The sequence below is a fragment of the Parasteatoda tepidariorum genome, chromosome 6, assembly GCF_043381705.1.
Source record: "Parasteatoda tepidariorum isolate YZ-2023 chromosome 6, CAS_Ptep_4.0, whole genome shotgun sequence".
Classification (NCBI taxonomy): Eukaryota; Metazoa; Arthropoda; class Arachnida; order Araneae; family Theridiidae; genus Parasteatoda; species Parasteatoda tepidariorum.
This window is the reverse complement of record NC_092209.1, coordinates 85,692,650-85,712,193: the sequence shown is the minus strand read 5'-3', so window position 1 is coordinate 85,712,193 and position 19,544 is coordinate 85,692,650. Positions and strand designations below refer to the sequence as shown.

The 19,544-nt window shown below is 27.4% G+C and overlaps 1 protein-coding gene and 1 non-coding gene across 3 annotated transcripts in view; one reads left to right on the top strand and one right to left on the bottom strand.

The window, feature by feature from the left end:
- LOC107444341 (uncharacterized) overlaps window positions 1-19,544 on the top strand; it is a 163,024-nt gene that overhangs the window by 52,400 nt on the left and 91,080 nt on the right. The window lies entirely within an intron of this gene.
- TRNAL-UAA (transfer RNA leucine (anticodon UAA)) lies at window positions 18,928-19,011 on the bottom strand. The gene has a single exon. It is a non-coding gene; the product is annotated as a tRNA-Leu (tRNA).

Below are 19,544 nucleotides of genomic sequence, written 5' to 3'. Positions count from 1 at the left end.
TGTCGTTTAATAAAGTCAGTAATGTCAGTTTCATAATATAAGTGAATATGTGTTGAAAAATATGCGTTGTCAGTAAGTAACCAAAAAAAAGAAAAAAAAAGAAAAGAAAAAAAGAATAAGTAAATAAATAAATAAAACCAGTGAAAAGTAAATAATAAATGTGATTACATGCACTATAAAATTTTTTATTTCACCTTTTGTTAATTTTTAGTTTACTTTAATTACATAAATTTTTTTCTTCTAAAAATGAGGAGTTTTTAGTGTCTTACGTAAGCATTGCTTAAAACTCTCCTCCCACTGGTCAGCGAAAATAACCTTTCCACTTTTTAAGGGGTCTACGTAATATTTGAACCATTCTTTATTACAGCACGTTTAATATTCTTTGCTTACTAGAAAAGTTTAAAATAATTTTAGCGAAAAATTATGTTCTCAAACAAAGCTTCAATAAGGTATGGAAATAAAAGTAGAAGTTAAGAATTTTTCTTTCTAACATAAAAAAATAAATAAAAATGAATAAATAAATAAAAACTTTTAAAAAAAGAAAGAAATTTAAGGAAAAAATATTAAATAAAGAAAGAAATAATCTAAAGTCGTAGCAATCTTACTCAAAGAAAAAATATATCAGTGAGCTTTTTAAAAGTACTCTTTGTTAAGTTATATATATACATTAAAAGCTTAACTCAAACTAATTCTGAAAGATAATATTTATTATAATTTAAGAATTAAATAATTTTAAAAAATTCGGATTTACAGAAAAAACCTAGAAGCTTTGGATTAAAATTTTAATTGGCTTCTTCATGAAATTTCTTTTTTAAATTTTTTTAATTTTGCTTTTACTTTTTACTGTTATTAATATTATTGTTATAATTTTAGTTTCACTATTATAAATTTGTGAATTACATCCCTCAGAAAGCTTTTATTTAAATATTTGTAATAAAAAATATAAGTTTCTGTTTTTTTTTTAATTAAAATTTTTTTTTTTAAACAAGTTTGCTATTTTTGATAGTTTTTCTAGTTATTTTTTAAAAATTGTTTTTCTTTTTTATTTATTTCCTTGTTTATAAATATATTATATATTATATATATTTATTTATAGATTGTTTATGTTTATTAATACATAAAAAAGTAGTACGAAATGTTTATTCTCTTTATGTCTAATAATAACTTGAAAGTAAACGTAATTCTAGATTAAAATTGAATAAATAAGCATAATTTTATTTAATTGATATTTCTTCGATAAAAACAATTTAAAAGAGTTTACTGCTTGATATAACGTATGCATATTGTAACAACTGTAGCTAAAATATTATCCTGAAGTTAAAGACCAATCCATAGGGATTTACGAAACATATTCATATTTTGTCATATGTTTATTTATTAAAATATAAATAAATAGATTTAATTTTGTTCCATTGTTGAATATTTAAAATTCAAACAAGGATAATTGTGTATCGGATTGAAACAAAAAGGTGATATTTTTCAACAATTATAAACTAATTGATTCTCCAAAATTAGTAAAACTGCGTCTGAAACAAATAATTTTCCCCATTAATTGAATAATATTTTACTTTGAATAAAAAATATTTATATAACATATAATATTTGAAAGTAGTTACTGATAAAACTAACCTTTCTAAACCGATTTGTGTATAACAATTGTTCGAAAAAATTAGTGGCNCGAACTCAGCAAGGACGCAATCCAAAACCATCAAGGGCACCAGGACACTGAGAAAACGCATTTCGTAAAAACAATGGGTTGCTAACAAAACAAAATAGATATGGAAGAAGAAGTAACCACAAAGAAACAGGTCACTTTATTTATACCTTCTTTCATAAGTCCCCTATAATTAATCACTTTCCCTGTTGTTAATCAACTTGACTTAATGATTTAATTTCCAGCATCAGAAATTTTTTGTCTGGCCTATCCTTTCGAATCGGTGATTTCTCATTTTTTGACAGTGCCGAAAAGGATTGCACTCGACCACTATGTGACTGATAAGTGATAAGAACACCTGATGTTCGACACTGAAAAATCAAGTTTATGATAATGAGTATTAAGTAAATCGATCATTTTGCTGAAATCTGCCCTGATAGACCCATCCTGTTGTTCATCTGCACGCTTGTTTTTATATTTAAGTTGTAGTGTGCAGGGAAGGGGGGAAGGCAAAGGGGTCTACGGCCCATTCATCTAGCCCAGTGTTTCCCAAACTTATGACTTTTGTGAATCCTTTCTAAATTTTTCGTAACGCTGTGTACCACTAATAAAAAAATGAATGTATTTTTTACTATAAAAAAATGCACAAAAGTTAAAAATCACAACTGGCTGTTGACACCACGAATTATTAACTGTTAATTCTGCCAAAAATAGCCAATAGAAAAACACGTAATCGTAAATTTTCATGGCTAGTTTTGTTTTTAAATAAAAATTTTTGAAATTTTCATATGTTGCAAGATATTTCGCATAAGAACGCGTACCCCTGCTGAACTGTTCCCGTACCCCTGGGGGTACGCGTACCACACTTTGGGAAACACTGCTATAACGTATTTAAATCTCTCGCATCACACTTGTTGATGTATTTAAATCAAAATTTTATTTATCTTAGGATTTAATAATATTTGCTCTAAATTTTTCTTTTTATAAGATTGTTTTAGTTACATACATAAAAACATTAAAGTGGAACTTAAATGTCTGTGCATGTAATATAAGAGATAATTTAAGAAATAAAATAGTTATAGCTGATAAAATATTCAGCATAAAGTTATTTGAAATAGTTTTTTAATTTTTTGAATGACTATTTTGCTTGTTGTCTTAAAAATAGTTTTAAAATTATATCTTTAGGAAAAGGATAATATTATTTGGAATATATTATTTAGTTATTGACTGTAATAAAAATATCATGGTGATGACTTCGTTTTCTAACTAAAGATATTTATTTAAAAAAAAAAATCTATTCAACTATCTATTCTACATAGTTATTTAAGTTTTTTCGTTGTTGAATTGGAATAGTTTCTGAATTTTAAGAATAACTCCCATTCTTAAAGTTTTTATTTAGTGGAAATGTTTAAATATTTTGAAAAAGAAATTAAACTGATAGAACCTTAGTCATAATTACATAGTTATTAGTAAACAAGCGAAAGTAAATAAATAAAGTTAACTATATGCATGTATTAGCTCTTAAAAAATTATTAAATATATTAAAAAGTTAATTAGAAAAATATTAAAAAATACATTTATAAAAAGATAAATATTCGAGACGTTATATTAAGTAAAATATTGTAACGAGTCCCACATGAATGTTGATGCATAATATATTTAACATAAAATTTTACTTGTTTTAATTTATAACTTTTATTTATTGAAAATAATAATAATTTTACACTTGTTTGGAAATAGAATTTTTTTTTATCAAATGATTCATGGTAAAGAGATTCATAATCTTACAGGCAGTTATAATTATATTTACAAATAAAAAATATTTAAATGAAATTTGATGCATTACATAACAATATGTTTTTAGATTACTAAGATTATGTTATGAAGTTTAGTTACAAGAAATCAAACTTATGAAAGAAAAAAATGTTCTTGTTTTTAAAGAGGCCGTTCAAATGTTATGTAAGCACGTAACGGGGGTTGTGATGTGCTTATTTTTGCTGACGAAGGAGAAGGAAAGGTATAATTATTTAAAATCGCATTATTTTCAATTTTTTTTTCAAACTGTAAATTTAGAAAAAAATTGAAACAAAAAAAATTGAAACAAAAAAAAAAATTACACTTAGAAAAATTTTAAATTTTAATTTAAAATTTTAAATAAAATTTTGGAAATATTTGAGGTCAAGTTTGATCAAAGAAAATGTCGAAGAATAAAATTTTTCTAAAAGTTCCAGAGGTCAGGAGTTTTTTACCACTGAAAGAAAGCACAAAAAATTTTCAAAAGGCATTCTACTGAAAATTATATAAAATAAATTAACACAAATTTTGTTTTATACTAAGTTAATTTTTTTTTTTTTTTTTGCTTTTTTGCTTTTCTTTTCTTTCTTTTTTTTTCATTTAATCCTAGATTACTAACGTAAAAGTTAAAGTTCAAATAAAAGCAAGGGGAATGTTGAAATTTTCTTACGTAAGCATGGGAGAGAATGGGTGAATTGCTTATTTTTTGTTGATATGTAGGGAGGGAAATTCGCTAAAAAATGTTTGAATAACTCCATGGATATTCTTTGCCGCTGTTATCAAAGATATTACATTTAAACCCAAATATTTCTGATTTATTTCGTAACTAAGCAATGTATATATATTTCTTTTACACGAATGTATTATCATATGCATTATACAAAAACAAAATAACTTTCTAATTTTTCAAATTATTTATATTGAAATGCTTGCTTACCCTAAAGATAAAAATTTATACCGCACGCAAGATTTCCTCTGCCATATAATAGTATTTTTAGAAGAAAATATTGAATAAAATCTGAAATAGAACATGGTTCATGCAACAGAAGGGAGATTTCATTTGCCATATCATAGTATTTTCAGTAGAAAATATTGAATAAAATATGAAATAGAGCATTGTTCATTCAATAAATCAGATAACATTTAAAATCATTGAACAATCATTCAATATAATAAGAAAATATTTTAACAATCTTAATACAATTAGAAAAATTAAAAACAAAAAAATCGCACAAGATTATTAAGTAAATTTTTGAAAAAATCGCACATATTTATTAGAAAAATTTAATAATAGTGCCGGGTAAAATAAATAAAATTGAAATAATCATACATGATAACTAGAAAAAGTAATAATAAAAATAATATTAATTTAATTTCACAATTGTTTAGAAAATTTTAATTTTTAAGCAATAAAAGTTTGCTTAAAGCAAAATTGCTCTTGTTTATTTTATAACTTTATGTTTAAATATTATTCGTTTTAATTTCTTAAACTTAAAGTAGATAAGTAGTTATATAAGTTATATGAAAAATCTAAAAATACAAATAATTCTAATTGTAAAAAAAATATAAAGTTGACAAATATAGCTAGTACTATACAGATAGGTACAGAAAATTAAAAGTTTTACAAGTATCAATTTTTATTTAGCTAGTTATTAAATCTTTAATAAATTAAAAGTGTGTATTTGAATATACGTGGGATTTTAATTGTTATTCATTTTATTCCTTGACAAAGCTAGGGAACAAATATAAAAAGTATTATTAAAAATGTAATAATTATATATGAAAATGAAACTTTAATGTAAACCTAATAGCTTTTGTAAGTTATATAATAAATATATGTTAAAATATATACTGATATAAGAACTTAAAGGGGAATCATTATCACAAATATAGAACGTAATAAGTATAATAATATGTATTAAAATACAACGTGTGTTAACGTAAGCAAATTGAATTACACAGAAAATATTTTTATAATCCTTATTAAAAAAAAAAACCCTGTAGTTTACTAATATAACTAACACAATTAATTTTATTAGGCTCTAATAAAAATAAACGTTTATTAGTGTTCAAATTATGTATTTGAATCTAGATAAAATTTGAAATGTGAATCCATGGCACAAGTTTAGGTAGCAAGAGTTAAGGCTTAATTTACTAAATATAGTAATATATTAATGCAGACCTAATTAAGTATGCAAGTAATGAAATAAATGCATATACAATATTGTATTTATTTTTTAAAAAAATAAATAAATAAAAAATAAATGAAAAAAAAAAAAACTCAAAGTAAAACCAGTACTATACAGATGGATACAGATCAATCTTAATTTTTATTAGAACTGATCTGTATTGTACTAGTTGTTGTATCTGTAATGAATTTAAATTGAAAATTTTGTATTCGAATATCGATGAAATTTGAAATGTGAATCATTGCCACAAAGTCGAGCAAATTAGAAAATTAAATAATAAATACAGTAATACATATTTCAATTAACGCATATTATCGGAAATCTAATAAGTTACGCAGGTAATATAATAAATACTAGCTAGTCTCATTTTGAATAATAAAGCATATTGTTTTATAAGTATATATCCGTAGTACTAGATATTATGCTTGCAGTAAATTAAAATTAAATATTATTCCTCACACCGTAGGTGAAATTTGGAATGTGACTCAATATCAGAGAGCTATTATAGAACATTATTTAATCAGTCCAATAATTTATATTAAGATAAACCTTATAAATTATGTACGTAACATAATGAATACGTAAGTGTAATAATATATATATTTAAAAAAAGCTAAGTTTGTTAGCATAACTAGTAATAAGACATAAATTCTTAATAATTAAAAATAAAATATAATATATAAATTGTTTGCAGAACAGTACTTCATCAGGGGACAACACACATTTACATATTATATTTTATTTTTAATTATTTTTAATTATTAAGAATTTATGTCTTCTAGTTTATATAATACAAATTTGGTTTCAGTGTGTTTATTTTTCTCTTAGTTATCACTATTGACCTAGTAAATTGTATTGATTTTGCATAACTAGTATTGCATAACTAGTACTATTCACATAGGTACAAATAAAACTTACTGTTTTATAAGTATCTATTCATATAGTACTCAATATTATACTTGCCACAGACTAAAAATTATGAATTTGAATACATGTGAGATTTGAAATGTGTAAAAAATCACTAACTCAGGAAGCCAGTACAAATAACCAGTACAAATTTATTAAAAAATGTTATAAATGAAAATATAGGTTTTCAAACATAGGTGAGATTTGGAATATAGATCAGTGTTAGGGAGCAAATATAGAATATAATATTATTGATGTATGTTAACGTATTATACCTAATAAGTAGGCAATAGTTTAAATGCATAAGTATAATAATTTGAGTTAAGAAAAAACTGAAAGCTTGCATTAAAAATAAGTATTATCCAAATAAGTACTAATAAAGCTTAATATTTCACGAGTACTTATTCGTATAGTACTATTATTATTAAGCCTGCCTTATTAAGCAAACCTATTAAGTTACGTAGGTAATGTAATAAATGTATGTAATATATTGAAAAAAAAAAAATCTTGTACTTTTCACAAATATAACCAGTACTGTTAAATAAATAATCCCAAAAAATTAAAGTGGTAAGATGTTACAAGATTAAAAACTTCATTCTCTTCAAAAATATAAATAGGAAAAAACAGTCGACATGTTTTAAGCACTTCTAAAATGGGATCCTATTTTTGAGTTCTTGAAATATGTCGACTGTTTTTTCATATTTATATTTTTGAAGAGAAAGAAGTTTTTCATCATGTAAAATTAGCACTAGTCAGATAAATATTAATAGGATTAATAATTTTATTAGTATCTATTTGTATAGTACTAGTTATTATAACCGTGGCAAATGGAAATGATGTATTCGAATATAGGTGATGTTTAAAAAGTGAATCAATGTCACAAAGTCAGGGAGCAAATATAGAAAAAACCCTAAATTTACCTACTATAGACTAAAAATTATGAATTTGAATACATATGAGATTTGAAATGTGTAATAAATCATAAACTCAGGAAGCAAGTATAGAGCGTGACGTAGAAGATATTAAAAATCTTAAATTTTGCGAATAAAACCAGTACAAATTTATTATAAATGTTATAAGTAAAAATAAAAATATAGGTTTTAAAACATAGGGGAGATTTTGAATGTAGATCAGTGTTAGGTAACAAATTTGATCTAATAATGTATGTTAACGTATAATACCTAACAAGTAGGCAATAGTTTAAATGCATAAGTAAAATAATTTAAGTTAAGAAAAACTTGTAAGTTTGTATTCACAATAATTAGTATCCAAAGAAGCACCAATAAAACTTAATATTTGACCAGTACTTATTCGCATAGTACTATTATTATTAAGCCTATTTATTAAGCAAACCCATTAAGTTACGTAGGTAATGTAATGAATGTTTATAATATATTTTTAAAAAAATCTTAAGCTTTTCACAAATATGACCAGTACTATTAAATAAATAATCCCAAAAAATTTAAAAGGTGAGATGTTACAAGATTAAAAACTTCATTCGTTTCAAAAATATAAATAGGAAAAAACAGTCGACATGTTTCAAGCACTTCAAAAATGGGCTCTGAGTTCTTGAAACATGTCGACTGTTTTTTCCTATTTATATTTTTGAAGAGAAAGAAGTTTTTAACCATGTAAAATTAGCACTAGTCAGATTAATATTAATAGGATTAATAATTTTATTAGTATCTATTTGTATAGTACTAGTTATTATAACTGTAGCAAATAAAAATTATGCATTCGAATATAGGTGATGTTTAAAAAGTGAATCAATGTCACAAAGTCAGGGAGCAAATATAGAAATCCCCCTAAATTTCCCTCCTATCCGGGAATAGTGTTTCCTTTCAAAAATTCTCCGTGTAAGCTTACCCCTTTTTTGACCTCCAAAATTTTAAAGGTCACGGTAAATCAGTCGCAAGCCAGGCACACGACACCCCTTCACAATAGGGCGAACCCGCGATACCTCTAATAGACGAGCATCTAAAAAAACACTTTCACTCTTTTTTAAATTGCACCCAAAAAAAATTACTCCTTCATAAAATGCACTTACAGTACCCCCCTTTTGCGCGTGTCGTTGCACAACCCTTTAGGTACCTCACCTTAGAATATCCCTTTGTATAGGCAGCAAGACCCCTTTCGTGCACAAGTGGCATCAAAGGGGTAAAAAAAGGGATGGAAAGGTTGAAAATGGGGACGAATGGGGTAAGAGCAGCTGCTGACCTTGAGTTAACGCACATTGCATTTGTCCCATTTCCCCGCTAACATGCATCTCTTATTCTGTTCACCCTTTCCTGCTATTCCTATTGGCTTGCAATCTAGCTTTAACCCTTCCCTCCCCACATCTCTGACAGACGGCACGCGCTTGGTTCTTCATTGGACTCACTTCCTCCAATCACAGTGCGAGAAACACTTCTTTCCCCCTGCAGTAGCACGTGGATAGCTTTTTTTTTTTAGTGTTTTGTTTTTTTCTCTTGCTGATTTCTTCAACAGTTGCGATTTCTTCAGCGGTTTNTTTTTTTTTTTTTTTTTTTTTTTTTTTTTTTTTTTGAAATCTTTGCTGCCGTAACGACGATAAAAGGGCGTTTAAAGTACTTTTTTTTTTTTAAATATATTTTTGTATTTTGTGCCCCATCTGGATTATTTCTTTTCACCGTATTTCTTTTATTTGAGTTTGTTTTAATATTTTTATTATTTTTTTCTTCTTCATGTTATACCCTATTTGAGGGTGACGCGTGGCAAGCTTTGACGACTGGCCTTGAACTTGATAAAATTAAAGACAAACTAAATTTTTTTTTTCGGTTAAAAAATATTTCAATGTTATTTAAAAGACACCAGGATTGTAACAGTTTCTTTTCTCATTTTTTTTATTTTTTTATTATTATTTCTTATTTTTTTCAGAAATTATTTTTTTGGAAATATTTTCGCTAAAAAGTAAATAAAAAGCTTGTTAAACAGAATTGAAAATTAAATGAATGATNCAGTTTCCTTTTTCATTTTTTTAATTTTTTTATTATTATTTCTTATTTTTTTCAGAAATTATTTTTTTGGAAATATTTTCGCTAAAAAGTAAATAAAAAGCTTGTAAAACAGAATTGGAATATTCAGATTGAAAATTAAATGAATGATTGGAATAAAATTTTGAAAACAGAAAATAAGCTGAAACATAAATTCATTTTTAAAAGACATCAGAGTTGTTCTTTTTTAAAAATGAACAACTTTTGTTACACAAAATTTGTCAATGATTAAAGAAAAACAAATAAATAACGTCACAAAATTTTAAACAATAATTTAATACTGAATGTAAAAGACGGAAAAATCGATTCAGATAGCTGTATCGTTAGGTGCGTTGAAATTCAAATACAATAAAGTTTTCAAATAAAGGGCTATTTAAATATTACGTAGGCATGTTCTGGGGATTTTGTACTTCCCCTTGTTAGCAAAAATAAGCAAATCACAAATTTCCTAGCATGTTTACCTAAAAAAAAAACCATTTCAGCTACGGTGGCTCAGGGGATTGAGCGTTCGATTCCCAACGAAGTGACCCAGGTTCGAATCCCAACGTTGGCTGGTTGGTATGATTTCTGCTCCCGAATCATACCGATTGCAGTGTTGACTTAAAATATTCGCAGTATCAAATAGGTCATGGGTTAAAATCCTCTTGCCAACGGGCTAACCGAGCGAGATTTTCACAGTTTTTTCCTCTCTCCATGTAACGCAAAAGCTGGTTAGTTGCATCAAAAAGTCTTCCACGAAGGTTAATTCGTCCAAATGCTTTCTTCAGGAGTTCCCTTGTCTTCTGGATTATGTTTAAAATTACAAGACTATGGAGTTGATCATTGATGGTCGTAAACTCGGAATTGGATCGGCTGTTTAACACTGATTATAAAATAAAAACACATCCACTTGTATTTGACTTTAACCTTAGTAATATAATTTTAGTATTAGATTAAAATAAAAAATAAAAAAAGGCAGGATTATGCAAGAAACAAAATTCATGCTTTCATTAATTTTTTAATATTTTGCGTAGAATATTCTTTAGGATTTTTTTTTGTGTGTTTTATTAGTGCGGTCGAAATCCTTAACATCTGAAACTCTTGTTAGAATTTTTTTTCCCAACTCATCCTTTCGCATTAGTTTGATTCTTATTTCAAATTCTAAAATTTTTGCTAGTATAAATTTTTACTCTTTTTTTTCTTGTTTCAATTTTATTTTGTATTAAAAAAATTGAATGAAGATGATTTTTATGTCTTATTCCTCACACCCCTCACCCGCCCATCAAAAAAAGTAAGCAAATTACTAATCTCATATCCAGTTTGATGCTGGCGTAATATTTTAATGGTACCTTATTTTTCATAAAATTACACAATCATTCTAAGGTAATTTTTTTAAACAAAAAGCTGATAACACAATATTTAGGAGCCCTCAGAATGCAATGCAATAACGATGATAATCTATAGAATGCAATGCAATAAAAATAATAGTGCATGTAATTTAAATGACAGCCTAGTGTGTCTTTCATATTCACTTGAAATTTATTCATAAATTACTTTAAAAATATTTCGTTAAATATGATTCACATTGAAAAGCTAGGCGTGTTAACCTTATTAAGAAATGATAAAAAAGAAATACTCCTAATAAAAATTGAATTAAACTATTGTTTTAAAAAAAATGAACGCAAAAAAATTAATATGAATAATTTCTTAAAATTTCTCTACTTGAAAAGTGAAAAACGTACCCACTGCTGGTTATATATTTGTCACAAAATTCATAAGGAATGGGGGGTGAGCACTATACATAACACAGATATACTGCAAATATAGTGGTCACTACATTCGAAATGTAACATCAAAATTTGTTGTTGGAAAAAAAGTAACGTATCTGTATATAAGGTAACTTCTACCTTATATTAAGGTATATTATTATAAGGTAATAATAACACCATAAAAGAGCAATTAGTATATCTAGCCTAGAATGTTTGATTAGCAGTTCAAAAATTTAAATGCAAAATTAATTAGAATTTTTTATGGGTTAAAAATCTGAAACTAAAAATGCTGAAATCGAAATGCTGAAATTAAAATTATATGCACAACGAAAATTTGCATTTATGTAGATTAAAAAAATCAAAACGGTATCAAATTTGGATGAACTTTCATCTACTTATGATTACAACGAGCTATGAATAATTTAAAATATAAATTATAAATATTGTATTATGTAAAAAAAAAAAAAATTCCTTATGTTTATATTTGTAACATGATAAAGTAAAGATTAAAATGTGTACAGTGTGAAAAATAAAAAACGGATCACCCTGAATAATTTTTGATCTAATCATCGGATCTTCACTCTTTAGGACTCAATCGTAATGGTTCGAGGGGGTGACCTCAAATATGCTAATTAATTTGTGCAGACGATATTTTAAGTTACAAAATCAGACATAAAAACTTACTTTCTCTGAATAAACATACTTTTTTTTTCTCTCACGGATTCGGATTTTTGACTCCCGAAATTTAGGGGATTGTCACAATCTGGAAAATATGGTCCCCATAGTTTGGTCAGCAGAGCGATCTAAAGTTTGGGCCCCCTTATTTTAATTTTTTTTCTGGTATTTCACCATATCTCGAGAACTTTTTAAGCGAATTCAAAAATCTTTGCATACAATTATAAAATTTGTTTATCCAAAGATAAATCAATTCAAAAAACAAATTTTAGTAAATATTTTCAATTTTTTATTATTTTACTATGCAGTAGTCGAAAACTTTCTCAATTGTAAGGTCTAAAATTCTTAACATCATTTTAAAGTATTTGATTTTACATGGCAAAATACGAAATTTGAGCGAAATCGGTTGCATAGTTCCTGAGAAATCAAATTTTAAAAATATCGTATATATAAAAGACCATTTCTGCTGAAAATTTCAAAACGAACCACATTTCTGAATGGATAATTTTTTTAAAATTTAATTTTGAATGTGCATTGATCGAAAATAAGATATACTCTATATAAAGCAATTTTTATAAAGATAAACTTAAATAAAAAAAGAAACAGAAAAATTGCCTAAGTTTTTTTGAGCAATTTAAATTTCTATAAACACAAAAACAAAAGAAAATCCTTTGATAAATCTAACAAATATAAGTAAGCAACGAATAAGGTTATTTCAGAAATGTTTGAAAAATATATTTATTTTCAGAAATATATTTTACTGTTTATTACAACGATGGTTTCCTTGTATATTATGTTGTTAAGACTAGATAATTTATAGCACTTGAACAACTATAAGTCAAAGCTGTAGATATAGTCAATATAATCGATCATATATTCGATTAATGATAGTTTCGAACAATCCAAATTTTTCCCAAACAAAGGATTTATTTTGAAATCTATCGACATTAAGCAATATGTATTGGGCAATATTTAATAGCTGTCAGATACATTGAATTGCAGGAATTCCGAAGAGTTAAGCTGACCGTCAAAGAATAGGAATCAATGCTTAAAATTATAATATATGAGTGTAATATATAATAATAAATATATATGAAAAATAAATAATTATATATGACTTAAGAAGAATTCGAGACAAATGACAGGGGTATTGTATGTATTTGACATTGCGCAGCCATTGTTTTCATTGCCATAATTTTAGAATTTTGACAATAATAGCAAGGAAATGGAATGTGTGTTCAAGCAAAAAGGAAACAGGGGAATTCCATATCTTCTAAAATATGTAGTAATAAAATTTTGAAATTTTTTCTGTTGGTTTTGATAACTTTAAATTTCTTTCTTTTCATTTATGTTTCTTCGTAGAATTGTGCATGTTAAAGTGTGTTTCCCGAAATTTTTAAGAAGCACGAATAAATAATAATGATAATAATGGTAATAATAATAATAAAACACTATTTAAGTGTCTTAAACTTGAAACAAAAGTATAATTTTAAACTCTTACTTTCGAGGATTATAAGAATAATCCAAACTTTAGGATGGGCAAATCACTGAAATTTGAGGAAAAAAAATTATTACATTTATTTAACAAAAAAAAAAAAAAAAAAAAGAAANAAAAAAAAAAAAAAAAAAAAAAAAAAAAAAAAAAAAAAAAACACCGATTCGTTGGGATTTAATTCTGTGGCATTCGGTGAAGCCCATCATGCACAGTCTTGGTGAAAATTCTTATGATCAATTTTATTTTATTTTATAGCCATTGTTTAACAACCGACTCAATTTTGAGTTTACGTCTGCCAATGTTCAACTCCGCAGCCTTGTAATTTTGAACTCAATTCAGAAGACAACGAAACTAACTCTAGGATCAAATATTAGAAGAAATTTTGCCCTCTCGGAGAACTTTTTGATGAAACTGACTCGCCTTTACGTTACACGTAGAGGAAAACCCCGAAATCTTCGCATGGTTAGTCTGACCGCAAGAGGACTCTAACCCACGATCCGTCTACCACTGCAGAGATGCCAACTTGCTCCGGACAGCAAATATATATTTTAAAGTGGTAGTTTAACAATTGGGATTCTTGGTTTCATAAATTCAATTTAGTAGATTTTTATCCACCACTATTTCTAAATAATTCGTTGGCTTATATAATTCACCACATTATAATACTTATGTCATGTTATACCTTTTAAAAAGCAAGCAAAAATAGTCAAATATTTCCAAAATTTACTTTGTAGCTATTTATCGTTTTTTTTAATTATTTTGGCGTGTCCGGAGCAGTTGGCATCTCTGCCACTGAGGATATTTTGCGTCAGCACTGTGGTCGGTGCGAGCCGGGTGCGGAATTCGCATCGACCAGCCATCCCTGGGATTCGAACCCACTTCATCTCATTGGGAGGAAGCGCTCTATCTCCTAGACCACAATGGCTCTCCTTATAATCAAATAATAATTTTTTTATGCATAACAATGCAGCGCGGTAGTAGCTTTTAAAATATATAAAAAAAGAATTAGATAGCAATTTATTTTATTTTTTTTATTTTTTATTTTCACAAAACTGTAGTTTTCTTTAGATTGATATTTTACGCTTATTTCATAGTTAGCATTAAGGGCGTTGGCTAAAAATAGGCAAAGCTTGACTTACCTGTTTTTAAGTATATATATATGCGCAAAATAAAAAGAAAGTGAACTCCCTCATTAACTCTTAATCTAATGATCCGATTTTTAAGTACTAGAATTCAAATCTTAATATGTTAAATTTGCGCAGACGATATTTTAAATTACGAAATAATGCACAAAAACATACTGAATTAACTTATCTTTTTATTCATCGGATTTGATTTTTAACTCTCAGAATATTACGGGGGGAGGTGTCACAATCTGGAAAACAAAGTTCCAATAGTTTAGGTTGAGGAGTAGTCGTAAACTTAGACACAATTCTTTGAATTTAATATTTTTATCTATATGTAAGGAAAACCGTCATCGTTAAATTAGCATGATTAAATCTCCAAATTAGTGATTATACACTCGTCATAGCCAAATTAGCATAATAAAATCGCCAAATTAGCATAATAAAATCGCCAAATTAGCAATTTTAAAACCTTCGTCGTCAAATTAGCATAATAAAATCGTCAAATTAGCCAATTTTAAAAATATGTAATATTTTTTTTAAAGTACATTTAAAATCATATAAGTTTATTCTTTATGTCCAGTCTCTTCAGCAAATTAAATTTTATTTTATGGATTTATAACATAGCTGAGAGTTTAAGAGACTGCAACTTTTAACTATCTACAAACTACTTACTAAACGACATAATTGAGGGACATGTGAAAAACGACATGGTCCAAATTTAGCGAATCAATGAACGATGGAATCAAACCAGCAAATCAGCGAATCGATGAATCAGCTTGCGTTTGTTTATTTAACCCACACCCACCATGCTTAGGAACAAAGAAAATTGACCTCTTAATGAATGAACAATCTAAATAAGAAGTTAGAAACCAGAAACAAGCAAATTCTAAAGATATGTATGTAAGCAAAAACAGCACTTCATCAGGCCTTTCTGTAGTCAGCTGTTAACCCTTTCGGGACGGATGAGTCATAAATGTATTCATAAGAAATTAGTATCAGGATGTTAAAAATTAAAAAGCGGTAGTTTTGACACAGCTAATTTGACAGACTTATTTTGCTTTCCCTTTAAATCTAACACTTCCAATCCATGTGTGTTAAAAGTGTAACTATACAATTTTTAATGCGATTTTTAGTGGTGAATTAAATAAAGCAAACTATCATTACCCCTTTCACAAATAAACTGCTATAAAAGTAGTTCGGCTGCCAGTTTTATCTTTTTTAACCTGATTATCGCCATCCTGAGAATGCATATAGAACTCGTCCGTCTCGAAAAGGTTAAACCGAAACTGACTGTGGTCTGAGAAACAAACAAAAAAACCAAAAAAAAAAAAAACCTGATGAAATGCTGTTTTTGTTAACATACATATCTTTAGAATTCCGTTTTTGCTTGTTTTTCGTTTCTAACTTTTAGTTTAAATTGTTTATATAAGACAAATTCGGTTTTAGCTGCTTTTAACGCTTTTCCATTTTGACTTACTATTATTTTAGGGTTTTTTCTTAAAGTTTCTTTTCTTCTTAATACTAGCTTAAATCAATTTCATACTTTATTTTATCGCTTTATGAATACTAATAATGTAATAGTAGTGAGAAGATTGATGAACAGGAATATTGATTCATCGATTTTCAGTGCCTCTTAGATTGACTTGTACATATTTTATTGCAAAATTTTATTATTTAAAATTGATGCAGTGAATGGGTTAATAGAGTTGCTTTCTTTTAATTGTAAAATAAATACATTTCTCTCTTTTTGAGTAGAATAGCTGAATTTGAATCGAAATTGACAACAGATTCATGCGGATAAAAGTAAGCTCACCAATTAAGGGTTATGATAGGAAATCCGTTAAGTTAACTTATTTACTGTACCAAATAACATTTTCATTGAAAGACTGTAACTAGTTAAAAAGGTACACACTCATGGTAAGTGGTAATTACTTCATATTCGATTTTAAGACTTTTATGTAATTAAATGGCTTAATTTACTCAATGATATTGGATATCGCTTAAAATTTCTAATCTAACCATGTGCTGCGCCAGTTCTATCGTTTGCAGAGAAAAACGTTCAAACCATGCCAAACTTCGATCTTATGATAACATGTATCTATTTTATCTAAAGATACGAGCAATTCTAAAAGAAGTCTAAGATAGAATATTCCAGATGGAGATAAAGATAACGGCAATAATATGTTTGCGTTAAAATAAATATGCACTGTATACATTTATCTTAACTCGCACAAAATCGTCAGACTTGAACGAAAAGTGAATTCTCATTAAATATGATAAATCGCTAATAAAACGGTTTTCTTGTTAACAGTTTAGTTATGGTACGAAGAGACTATCTCTTTTAACGACCATATTTCCTGCGCGATCGCATCAGCATCTCCTATTTACTTACGACAACAATACGAACAAAAACCCATCTTCCTCAGTCGGTACCGCTTTTGATGTTAATATTCATGGCGACGCGGCAAAACAAGACCATTTTAATGATCATCGTTTTCTTTTTGAGAATGGGATTAGAGAGCGATAGACATACTCCGAGTTTAAACAATTGTCTTCCAGTACCTTTTTTCTCTTTTCAATGTCCTTGCGGAATTGCCAGTGCGCGTATAAAATGCCCCATAAATCACGTGGAGTGACGGGTCGAATTCAAATCATTCGCCTATTTTCGTCGTAATTCTCCGCCTCCTTACGAAGCTTACAAGGATATTACGTCATATTTTCTTCCTGTGGCTAGTGTCTTTTTCTATTAGTACATCTACCTGTGATTATGTCGGAGGACAGCCCATAATGTATGGTAATGCGATCGGATCAACCAGCCATGACCATGCTTTGATAATTCCGTATATTTTGGTTTTGAAAATGCTTTGTTTAAAGCCTTGTTTTTTTCTTCATGTACCTTTAAAAAAGGGTTTATCGCCGCATCTTTTTCTTAGAAAACATGTGTGGAAGTTTCTTCTGTTAATGATTAAGTGTGAAACTTTAGTATTGGCTTGATAAGCTGGAGAGAGCATTAACACTTTCGTTTTGATTTGAAATAAAACAATTAACTTTGGAAATCTTTGTGACATTCGTTTATTTGAAAAGAATCAGTGTATCCTTGTTTATTAGTGCATATTAATTTATCCTTGGGAATTAGTGTATTCTTGTTTTTTCATGTACTTTAAAAAAAGGGTTTATCCCTGGATCTTTTTCTTAGAAAACACGTATGGTGGTTTCTTCTGTTACTGTGTGAAACTCTAGTACTGGCTTGATAAGATGGAGAAGGCATTAAGACCTTCGTTTTGATTTGGAATTAAACAAATAATTTTGGAATTATTTGTATAATTCGTTTATTTGATAAGAATTAGTGTGACGATTGAAATCGAAATACACATCTTAAAAAAGTGTCTTCTTTTCTGCATCCTTTTAACTAGTAAAAAAAAAAAAAAAAAAAAAAAAAAANAAAAAAAAAAAAAAAAAAAAAAAAAAAAAAAAAAAAAAAAAAAAAAAAAAACACTTGTCAGGAGGAGGGCTCGAATCCAAGCTCTGTTCGGATAATTAAACTCTTGCCCTCTTGCATTTTATGTTAAATTTCTAATTTATGCATTCTTGATATTTTTTCTACTTAAAAAACTTTTGATGACAGAGTATCCTTAGACAGCAAAATGTTAAAAAAAATTTTAAAACTCTTTGGAAATTTTCTTAAAATTTTGAAGTATAACGCTAAGTAATTTGTGGTTTGGAGAAAGTCATAAAAATTTCTTACTTTCTTAGAATATACGCTTCTGCACGTTTCATAGTTTTAAATGTTTGAAAATCAAATTTTTAGACAATTTAAACTGATGAAAACAATTTAGGATAACACTAAATTTTTTCCCGATCAATCGCATATAAAGATACTTGTAACAAAAATAAAAAAGCACGCAACATTATACAATTAGCAAACTATCAGCAAGTGTTCATAGTAAAATTTATTAGCAAATATTTGCCGCGAAATATTAAAAAGCAATCTAAATTACCGCAAGCAACCATCTATTTTACATAAACAAAGACATATAATCAAATGCAGTAGATATCCACTATCAGTTTTGTGAAAATTAAATAAAATAGGAAAAGCAATAAGAATTTTCCATCAATCTCATCGATGAATGAAATCGGATAACTTGGAACTGGCGCCTTAGACCACTAGGCCATTTTGACTTACTTTTATTCTTTAAATTATAGTTAATTTATCAATAGCTTCAGACATGAGTTTTCTTTAAAAGAAGTCGTTTGATATTACATATTATTCCTACAAAAGTGTTTTTCTTTTAATCTTACATCATCTTAACTAGTAAAAAACTATCCCTTGTCAGAAGTGGGGTTCGAACCCACGCTCTCTTTCGAGAACCAGAGCTTAAATCTGACGCCTTAGACCACTCGGCCATTCTGACTTAGTTTTATTCTTTAAATTATAGTTAAATATCAATAGCTTCAGAGATGTGGTTTCTTTAAAAGAAGTCGTTTGATATTGCTTATTATTCTTACATAAGTGTTTTTCTTTTAATCTTACATCATGTTAACTCAGGGCTAAAGAGAATACAAGGGCTAGTTCACTCCGCTCTTAGAGCTGAAGCTACGATTTCCCTCCTCATGACGTCACTGTGTCCACAGATCTCGGAGAACGCAAGCAAAGATATGATAACTTTGCATCTTTTTCGTTGTAAAAATAAGTTAGACTTTTCTGGTTATTAACCTTCAAACTTTACGTAATTAACACATTATTTCCGTTCATAAATATAATTCCAAAAAAACTTTCTTGGTTATTATATAAAAAAATACCATTTTAAACTTATAAAAATGTTTTGCTAGTTGGTGAAAATGACACGATAAATACCTTATTTTAAAATGTTCAGTTTTAACTTTAACTATTAAGAAAAATGAAGGCATATATCGACACTTTTTTTATCTACATATTCTTTTATAA